An 11,331-nucleotide genomic window follows, 5' to 3' on the forward strand; every position below is an offset into this window, starting at 1 on the left:
ATTTACATTAAAATCTAAAAACAAAAATTACAAGAATAAAAGAAAATGTAGCGATAAAAGTAAGAATACTTTTGGGAGAGACTTGTATACTAAGTAGACAAATTGGACAAGTCAATTGGTGAGTGGCAAAATGAGACTTGAGAGTCAAGATCAACCCTCAAAGTTAGGGCAACTGTTTCTTTATTTTAGATTATAATTTATTGGGGCCTTCAAGTAAAATAAGAACAAATTTCATAAAGTTGTTGAATTTTCTTCTATGCTAAAAACCATTTTGATAAATTGATTGATCATAGCTTTTGTTTTTTATTGGAAGATGGCAAATAAGGAGTCCAAGGTTGGACCTGCCTAGGCTATCAACTAATTTATTTAAATTAAAATCTATTTGTTTTGAATTGTTTGAAGTATTATAACCTTTTTTATTCTAATGTAATAATACCTCATATGGTTTTTCACATTTTTTATACATCATTTTAATTTTTAATGTGTCCAAAAGTGTTTGTTAAAAATTATAAAAAGTTAATGATAATAAAATATACATTGAGACGAATCAAACAAGATCGCATATACTTATTAATATATTGAGAATAATAGCTACTCTTGTGAAAAACCGGCTCTCGGTGAAACGATCTCAAAACAAGAAGCTTATTTATTAAAAATTATAAATTGAGTTATTCAACTCATGATTGATGAACGTCTCACAATAAGACCGTGTCACACAACAATTTGTGTGAGAATAAAATAAAACTAGAATAATTGGTGAATAGTATGAAAAAAAAAAATCATCTAATAAGAATAGGAAGGAGTAAAAAAAAATGACAATTGAGTTGGATCCACCTATATATATAGATGAGTCATCAAAAACGACTAAATTTACTTAAAGGCTAATAAGCAAAAAACATACTTCCTCCGTCTCTTTTGAGTGCCTATTTGATTATACACACTATTCAATGTATTGTTTTAATTCATAATGTCTAAAATTATGGATAATAAAAATTATAAAAAATTAATATTAATAAAATTTACATTAAGACTAATCAAGAAAGATCCAACTTGACATTTTTTTGTTAATATATTAAAAATAAAAATACAAATTAAGGGTAATCTTTAATTTTTAATTTTTAATGTAAAACATATAGAGTTAGGAGTCATATAATATACCCCAAACCAATCCTTGATTTGGCCTATGTGCATAATTTTGTATTTACAAGACTAGGTTTTTATACAATGTAAATATCTATGGGGAAATAAATATTAAACCAAAAGAGAGTATTATTAGAGCATAAAATAAAAAAATATATAATTATCCTCAATGGTAATAAATGGTTATAAAGCGATGGATGGAGAAAGACAAATTGAAAAATTAATCCTTTCATTATGAGGGTAAAACATATCGAACATTTGTCCCCAAAATAAAATGATAATTTTCCATTACCCTCGTATTATATTATCATCTTTTTTATTTTCATAATTTGACTTTTCTTCTCTTCTTAAATATTCACATAGATCCAAGTATGCTTTTAAAGTTAAAAATTTAGCTAATGGTGACCTTTAGCTTGATGTTAACTTTATAAACAATAGATGTAATCTAAGTGTTATTGCAAAAGCTAAATTCTCCAAAAGGTTGCTTATCAATTGGTTAAAGAAGAATAATACGAACTTTTACTGATTTTCCTGCAATAATACGAACTTTCGATTAACCTTGAATAATACGAACTTTAATATGAATTTCGCTAGAGCATCTTTAACATATTATTAACCTACAATTGTAGGTTAAGTTGCTCAAAACAAATAGACAATACAAAAAATAAAATAAAAAGTACAAAAAAAAGGAAAAAAAAAAAAAAGTAAAGAACATGAATTCCTAATCCTCACCGTACCCCCTTCCTATCCCTAGCCCAACCTCCAGCACCCATCCCCCACAGGCCACAACTACCACCGTTCCCCGCTCACTGTCACTCCCATTCCCCACCCACTTCCAGCCACCACCATCTTCATCAAAATCCACCATCAAATCCAACCCCCCATCCTTTGCGCAGCCCCTATCCCCCTCTATTCTCAACCACCATAAAACCCTTCCCTCCACTCCACCACCACCAATCGGCCTCCCAAGAACAGCGCCCTGTGCAGCCTTCCTCAACTCCTTTCCATGACGCAACCTCCACAAACAACCACCATAACCACCCACCCTAAATGTGAACCACCACCATAACCATCCCAAATTCAAACCAAATTCAAATTCAAGATTTTTTTTTTTTATTTGAAAAACTATCATTAATTAGCCTCAACATTGAACCAAAGTCGAACCACTTTCTTTGAAATTTCAACGAGAATATTTAATGCAAAATTTGAGGATGGATGGAGTAATTTAATTGTGTAGATATTAATGGTGTGAGCAATGAAGGGGAGTAATGACAACTGATCAACCCAAATCAAAATGATTGCTAGTGAAAAATTAGTATATAACTTCTATTTTAGATGAGTCATTAAAGACTAAAAGAGTGTAATTTTATTATTTTGAAAATTAATTTTCCTAATAATAAATTTATAATCTTCATATTAAGTATACTTTGATCACTAAAGTTAACATACCTTACCTTATCAAAAGAGGTAAAAAAAATTACAATCTATACAACCTTCAACTCAAGAAAACCCGCAAATGAACTAAAAAGACTAGCAAGACAAAGAAGAAAAAACAAACAAGCTAAGACTAGTAATAGCTTATATGCATAAGCCAGAGAAATACAAACACAATCATAAAGGCAAGACTATGAGCCAAAGGTTATTATTGATGCTCACGAACACCAAAATCACGTCTCCAACTAATTTTAATTTATCTTTAGTCAAGTTCTTAGAAAGATACAACTCATTCATGTCATTTTTAATTTGCTCTTCTCACGTTTTCTTAGGCCTATCATGACTTTACTTCTATCGACCGTGATGTTTTGCATGTCGACGGTCTTCCTTCGTACATGCCAAAACCATCTCAATCTACTTTCACGCATCTCTGAAGAGATGGGTGAAGCCTCTAGTCGTTTTCTCAAAACACGGTTCTTAATCTTATCTATGTTGGTCTGTCACAACATCCAACTTAACATTCACGTCTCTCCTACTGTCATCTTACGCGCTGCAAGTGATTTTTTCGTTGGACATTTAGAAAAAAGTTTCTGGTAAATAACTTAAAGTCATAACCCAAAAGCTACTATGGGTAATATTTTTGATGGTTTTTGGAATTATGACTCAATTATTTTTCTAATAAGCAACCAAATGCCAACAATTATTTTTATACAAACCATCTTTATTACTGTTGAGTCAAGCCCAATTTCAATGACCTTGGTGATGGGTTTGATCACTTGATTGCTCATGCCTTATCTTGCACTCTTGAGAGTGAAGATGTAAGGAACATGAGCTATGTAGGATTGAGATTTGGATCACTTGATGAAGTGATCAAGGTGAATGATTTGGGGTGCCTTAAAGAAGACAAGGCACGAAGATTGGAGGGCTTTGAAGACCGCTCGAGTGGTCGAGCATGTTTGGCTCGGTCAAGCCTTAATGCAGCAGGGTTCCAGTATTCTCAGAGAAAGCGCTCGATCGGTCGAGCCTAGCGCGCTTGATCGAGCAAAATGGCAGCGTACAAAACAGAAGCTTTATGTTTTATGTGCGGGATTTTGTGGGCTTTTAAGCCTCTTGTCCTAAGTTATTCTAATATGTTTTATGACTATATAAGGAGTCTTAGAACATCATTAGGAAATTGAGAGAGGCATATACAAGATTGAAAGCTAGGGTTCACACCATAAGAGTTCTTCATCCTTGTGTTATGCATGTTTGTGTGAGATTGAGTTAAAGGTTCAATCTTTGCTTGGAGAGGCTGTTCTTAAAGCTTGAAAAGGTGAGTCATTAATGTATTGTTGATTATATTAATGATAATCTACTTATTTTGAGGTGGAGGTATTCATAGATACCTCATACATCTTGTGTTTTGCTTCTTCCATTGTTGTGCTCTGTTTTGGTTGTTTGTCTTTGCATTTCTTTTGTTATTGTTTCTTCACCATTGCAATAGCCCATTCACAACAATTACAGTTGGCTGGCCTGAACCTTTGGCTTTGTGAAGTAGCAAATAAGTCAATTCTTTGAGCTAATCAAACTAACTAATAGCTTCAACCTCCAACCAATTACCATTCATCAAACAAACCTCTATACACAGGTCCAACTCTTTTACAAGAGCACCATATACAACGACATAACGGCTCACAATTATTGGGACCTAAAATTATTTTTTATTTTCAAATGTTTAATTATATGTTAAAAAAATTATAATAGTTTGCCGAAAATAAAAATACTGACAAGTCATCATATAATCAATGGAAATAATATCCTCTAATTAATGATCATCCATTACTTTGTTAATTTAATTTATTATATTTTCTTGGTCAATTATTAAGGTATCTAAATAATAAAATTGTTAATATATATATATATATATATATATATATATATATATATATATATATTTATTTATTTATTTATTTATTTATTTAATTTGTTGAATCTTCTTGTTTAATTAATTAAGTTAGTTTCACAAATTAAGTAATGCTTTATCAAAATGAAAAAATGATAGTTCATTAATTAATTGTCTATTAAAACTTTGTACATACATATTCATATGTTAATGTCCTTGTCTATTGACTATTCAATAATTGAGCTTTACTTTCATGCCATTCTTGACTTGTTCTACATAACACTGACGTCTTATGCAACTTGTGAGTGGTCACTGCTTTATTTTTTTATTTCTCTGATAAGCAGTAAATTCTGTGTTTTAAAGTAGTTGTAATATTTGATTTTTTATATAATTTAATTTTTAATATTTTTAATTATTTATAATGAAAAATTATAAAAAATTAATATTAATAATTTTTATATTGATACAAATCAAATAAAAACACGCCTGACTATGCTTTAACTTAATAATTAAAACAAATTAAAAATTAATAGTAATAAATAAATAGTGTAATTTTCTAATTGCAAGAAATTTTAAAGAATAGAGGAAGTACCAAATTTATTCTTGTTAAACCAACATTATATTTAATCAAAGAAAAAAACAAGTAAATTGATATTTTACAGAGAAATAAGAGAGAAATAGTTAAATATTTAGATAGAAAAAACATGTTTGATCTGTCCACTATCTCTTCCTTTCGGATTTCGAATTTGGGCGGTATATGGGCTAATGACCATAGCCTTAAGCCCATAACCATTTCGATAAAAATTTAAAAAAACTATGTGGTAACCGCAGGCTCCATTCTCCTGAGAGATTGTCTTTCAAATTCAGTACATTGAAACTTAATATTACTCTTACTATATTTTCCTTTATGGGTTGATCCAATCATAAATATTCTCTTAAAGAAAACGTTTCTCACTCAAAAGAATTTGTGATGTTATAATATTACAAAAAAATAAAAATTAAACAAATTTTAATTCACCAAACCAAAAGAGAAAATGACAAATTTAGTTGGAATAATAACTTTCAAGTGCTCAAATTGATATTTGTATCCAATTTGTCATGTAGAAGTAGAAGATAAAGTAAACGGTCAACATACATATTAGTGTTATACAAAATTATTACTCTCAAAATAATGCACCTCAAAAATCACATTTTTGAATTTAAATTGATTAGATAGAAATACTTTTATCCAAAATCATTTAATTTTCTATCTCCAATCTCCAATAATATTCGTTCACCCTCAAATGCTCCTTACACTTCTTTCCTTCCTCTTCATCACAACACCAACAAATTCCATTACAACCCCATATAAACCACCCGACCACCTCCTCATCAACTTTGGCCTACCAAAAAATTCTCCACAACCCACCAGTAACTCCACTGCAAAAGCAGTGGAGGCTAAAACTCCCTATAATATGGCCCGAATATTTCGGGCCACGACAACATATTCCATACCTGTTACTACGTGGGGGCCCAAACTAATCCGCCTCTACTTTCCACCCCTATCCATATCCTACGACATCATAGACACCAAATCGTCTTTTCTTTCGCTCACAATTAATGGGTTCAATATTTTGCGCAATTTTAGCGCGTTCGCTGTTACGACTAATGCGAACGCGCACGTCAACACCACCAGACGGTCTTGTAAGAGAGATTTACATCTCTTTAGACGAAGGAGACGGGCAAAGGGCGATAAACCTAACTTTCTCACCAAGTAACCCGGATGGGTTTGGGTTTATAAACGGGTTAGAGATTATATCTGTGCCGGATGGGTTGTATGTTAACCGTTCGTCATCCAATATGGTTCCATATCTTACGGGTGGGTTTCAAGATTATTTGAATAACCCGTTTAATTTTTCGGATTCAATAGCTATGGAAAATATTATCCGGCTGAACGTTGGTGGGTCGATCGTGGAGCCGCGTGATGATTCTGGACTTCGCCGGACTTGGTTCGGTAGAGACGATGACTACATGATGTAAGTTCAACAATATTTTTCAAATTTCCTGAATTTAATTTTAGACAATTGTCTTCTAATTTTCTTTGTTTCACTGATAAACTTAAACTATGTGGTGGATAGATAATTTTGGGTCACCAGGAAATATAAATTCTTTTGAATTCCCAAAAAGCATAGGAAGTAATTAATTTATTAGTGTCAAGTAAAAAAAGTTATCAATTACTTTCTTCGTTTCTTATCAAGTTTCCATAAAGAACATAAATGAAAATAAGAAAAATATAATATTTTATTAAATAATAATTTTAATTTAACGAAAAAAAGTAGGCACCATATATAATTATTAAAAAATTGAAATAAAGTCATTGAAAATATTATAAGGAGCATAATTAATAAAAAAAATATTTTTATAAAGTTAATGATAAATATGTAAGGATCATCAAAAATTTACAAATGTTAAAATAAAGTTAGTGGCTAGAAAATATGTGAGAATTCTAAGGATTATTATTAAAATATTAAAATAAGATTAAAAAGGTTATTTTTATTCGAAATTTATGATATAAAAATAAAAAAATTCTTTAAGTAAGGATAAAAATACAATCATCATAGCTCTATACTTATGTGATGATTTCCATTTTCAGTATTCAACCAAAAGAAAAAGAAAAAAACAATTTCTAAGAATTTTTTTAAGTTATTAATTGTTTAAGAAATTAAAAATTTTATAGGAATTGAAGTATTTATTTCTTGGTAAATATTATTGACCAATATGTCGATTGTAGCAGTGACATTTTTGACTTGTGTGCAGAGTTTGAATGTGTTTACTACATCACACACTAATATGTATATATATACTTGTTTCTTCCCGTGTTTGCTAAGTTCAATGCGTTTATAAGATCGAGTTAAACATAATTAAAAATACAATAATATGATATTATATTGATATGTGTGGAGAGACGAATAAAATAAGATCTCAAATGATTATATATTTTTCTCATATAATAATCGCAATATGTAAGATACTATAGAATAAAGAACAATGTAAAATTATTCTATAAAGCATAAAAAAAAAAACTGAGGAAATATGCAATATAGAAGTATAATCACGTCTCTTCTCACTATAGGCTACAAGTGTGCATCATGCAATACAAGTCTTCCGTATATTTGAAGTATATAATCCCACTTTAAACGTTAGATGAATGAGATTCTAATTCTTAACATGACCTTTTGAAGTCATATCAAGTACTCAATTTATCCAAAAGGTTAATTAGATGATTAAGTGATAATTTAAAAGTGCAAATACAATTTTAAATTCGGAATAATAGCACTATACTACTTTTATGTGCTTAATTTTGAATTATTTATATAATATATATATATATATATATATATATATATATATATATATATATATATATATATATATATATATATATATATATATATATATATATATATATATATATATATATTTATTTATTTTTATTGATTATATTGAGTTGTACCTTAGCTTGTGTTGAGCACATGTAACTTTGCTATTGTATTTGGTTTCATTGGTCTCTTTCTTTGCAGTGCTCTTTTTATTTGAGCGTCGCTTTGACCGTATCCCTCTTGCCCTGTCTTCAGATGGGGTGTAGGTATGATTTGTCAGTCACGAACCCACAAATCCAGTCCTAAGTGGAATCTATCGTATATGATGGTAAATTGATTAATTTTATTTTTATGTTGTACATGATTAGTTATGGTCTAAACTACACAAACATCTACGACGATGCCAGAATCAATTATACAGTTGCAACACCATCGTATACGGCGCCAGAATTAGTGTACTTGACAATGAGGGAGATGGGACCATATGTTGGAGAATTGAAGAAAAACCAAAATTTGACATGGTTGTTCGAGGTCGATGTTGGATTTAATTATCTTGTGAGGCTCCATTTTTGCGAGTTAGATTCCAAAATCAACAACACTGGCCAAAGAGTTTTCCACGTTAGTATCAACAATCAAATGGGTGCACATGATATTGATGTTTTTACGCTAACTGGTGGCATTTTCATTCCAATGTATCGAGATATTGTTACGCTCTTTGAAGGTAGTGGTACCAACAAAGCTAGTGTCGAAACGAGAGGTCTTCTTTCAGTGACACTTACACCCAACCCTAACGCAATGTAAGTTAATCATTGTTTTTTATGGGTAAGAAATCGAGAATCCGGCCCCTGCATAGGAGGCTAGGAGTCAAGCATTGATTTTCCCCTGGGTTAAAAATTGAACGCCTATCACAAGAATGAATGGAAAGACTTTCTACAATACATTTGCATATATTTTAACCAAGTCAAACTTCGCCGTGTGTTTTTTTAATCTTTTGACCCAAAAACTTACATTTTTAGCCAATATGGGTTTAAAATCGCTATTTAAGATAGCAATTTTACGTGAAGTTTACTTTTCCAACTGTTTTTACCTGAAGCCCATTCCTCTATTTTTTTTTAAAATAAAGAATTTCTTTTTTTTAGTTTGTTTATTTTTCTTGCCACATTTTATTTTATGGAAGTGGTCCCACCACGGAAAATTTTGTCATATATAAATTTTTCCTTACTTTAAATTTAATCCAGATTTATGCAATATAAATGACTTTACAGTTTCTTAGTCTTTGTATTATATATGATTCATTATTGCAATTTCAAAAGAGCATATAGAGTAATTATTTGATTGATAGCAAGAATATTTTCCTTCCAAAAATACTTTAATTAATGACTTTTTCAAATTTGCATTGAAGTTGAAGCTTTTGTCTTGTTTTTCCAGATATGACGATCTCTTGCTCAATGGATTGGAGATTTTCAAGTTGAACTCTTCAAATGGTTCTCTTGCCGCACCAAATCCTAAGATCCCTATGAATTTAACATCTTTACAAGGCAATAATCGATCGTCGAATAGTTCTCATCATTTAATATCGATTATCGGAGGAATCCTTAGTGCTATTCTAGTAGTCGCACTCATATCATCAATATATTTCATAATCATTTTCCGAAGAAAAAAGGAGAAACAAAAATTCATGAAAACAATGAGCAAAGATGATACTAGCAAGCTTAAGTGGATTTCGCCGTTGGATGATTCTGGATCTAATGCAACTAGCGCTAGTGTGATTTCTTCTCTGCCATCCGATCTTTGTCGACGTTTCTCATTTGCGCAAGTTAGGGTTGCTACGAACGATTTCGACGACGATTTGATCATAGGAACCGGTGGGTTCGGTAAAGTTTACAAGGGTTCAATAGATGATGGAGCCACTATTGTGGCCATAAAACGTCTTACGACAACATCAAAGCAAGGCGCTCGCGAGTTTGAAACAGAAATCGAGATGCTATCGAGACTACGTCACGTACATTTGGTGTCCTTAATTGGATATTGTGACGAACACGGTGAAATGATCATAGTTTACGAGTATATGCCACGTGGCACTCTTCGAGATCACTTGTTGTACAAGAATCCCGAGAGAAGTGAGAACCATACACCATTGTCGTGGAAGCAACGACTTATGATTTGTCTTGGATCAGCTCGCGGTTTGCACTATCTTCACACGGGAGCTAAACAATTGATTATTCATCGAGATGTCAAGTCTACGAATATTCTTCTTGATGATAAGTGGACAGCCAAAGTCTCAGACTTTGGCCTTTCAAAGGTAGGACCCACTCCTGGTGATATGGGTCCTACCCATGTTAGTACCGCTGTTAAAGGTAGTGTTGGATATTTAGATCCAGAGTACTATCGACGTCAACAATTGACAGAGAAATCAGATGTATACTCCTTTGGAGTTTTGTTGTTCGAGGTTTTATGTGCTCGAGTTGCGATGAACCCTAATCTACCCAAGCAACAAGTGAACTTAGCCGTGTGGGCTCGTTATAACTACAAAAATAAAACCCTCCACACAATTGTCGATCCAAATCTAACAGGGCAAATTGCACCCGAATGTCTAAGAAAATTTGGAGAAGTGGCAGAATTGTGTATACGAGAACATGGAAGTGATCGTCCTTCGATGGGGGACGTAGTTTGGGGCATTGAATTTGCCATACAACTACAAGAAACCGCGGAGAAAATTATGCAAAACAATTTAAGTGATGATCCTCAAGGAGAAATTTCAGATTCTACGATAAGTTTTAAACTTGATGGGGCAAATGCATTAGGTTCAATGTATATTGATAATGAATCGACCACATTAAATGATGATTTTTCTGATACTAACATGGTTGATATGGGCACAAAAAAGTTATTGGATAGTAGAACTACTACATTTATTAATTCATCGGAGTCACCCATAATTGATATGAAGTCTGGTTCGGTTTTTTCTGAGATTATCGACCCAAAAGCCAGATGACTCGTACAAATTGTTGTATGAGACGATTTCTCTATAATATGTGTTTCATACGACACGAGAATATAAGATTTTTATTTCTCTTACAAGAGTATGTAAAAGAAATAAGAAAATATATCTTTTTTGTAAATTTTTTTTTTAAGAAAATCTAATAATTTATTGATAAAAATATCATACGACATCTACAACAGAGTAACAATCGATAAAATACATAATAATTTTTATCAAACAAACTTTTACTCCCTCCTACTCATCCTACTTGTCCCAATTACTTTTTGATTACTATTCACTAATCACTCTTAATTTGTATTTTTTTTCATAATCTTTAACTTAAAATATAGTCAAGCGTGATTTTATTTCATTCGTTTCAATACAATGGTTATTAATATCAACTTTTCATAATTTTTAATTATGCACAATTAACGATATTAAAAGTTAAAATGTTGTCTCGACAAGTGTAAAAAAGGTAAATAGGACAAGTAAGTTGAATACGAGGGAGTATATAAAAAAAGTCATGATCATTT

General features: G+C 31.3%; 1 pseudogene; it reads left to right on the forward strand.

The window, feature by feature from the left end:
• The first annotated feature begins 5,562 nt into the window (after positions 1–5,562).
• LOC130802224 (probable receptor-like protein kinase At5g38990) lies at positions 5,563–10,988 on the forward strand (annotated as a pseudogene).
• Positions 10,989–11,331: the final 343 nt, after the last annotated feature.

This window comes from Amaranthus tricolor, chromosome 16 (assembly GCF_026212465.1).
Source record: "Amaranthus tricolor cultivar Red isolate AtriRed21 chromosome 16, ASM2621246v1, whole genome shotgun sequence".
Classification (NCBI taxonomy): domain Eukaryota; kingdom Viridiplantae; phylum Streptophyta; class Magnoliopsida; order Caryophyllales; family Amaranthaceae; genus Amaranthus; species Amaranthus tricolor.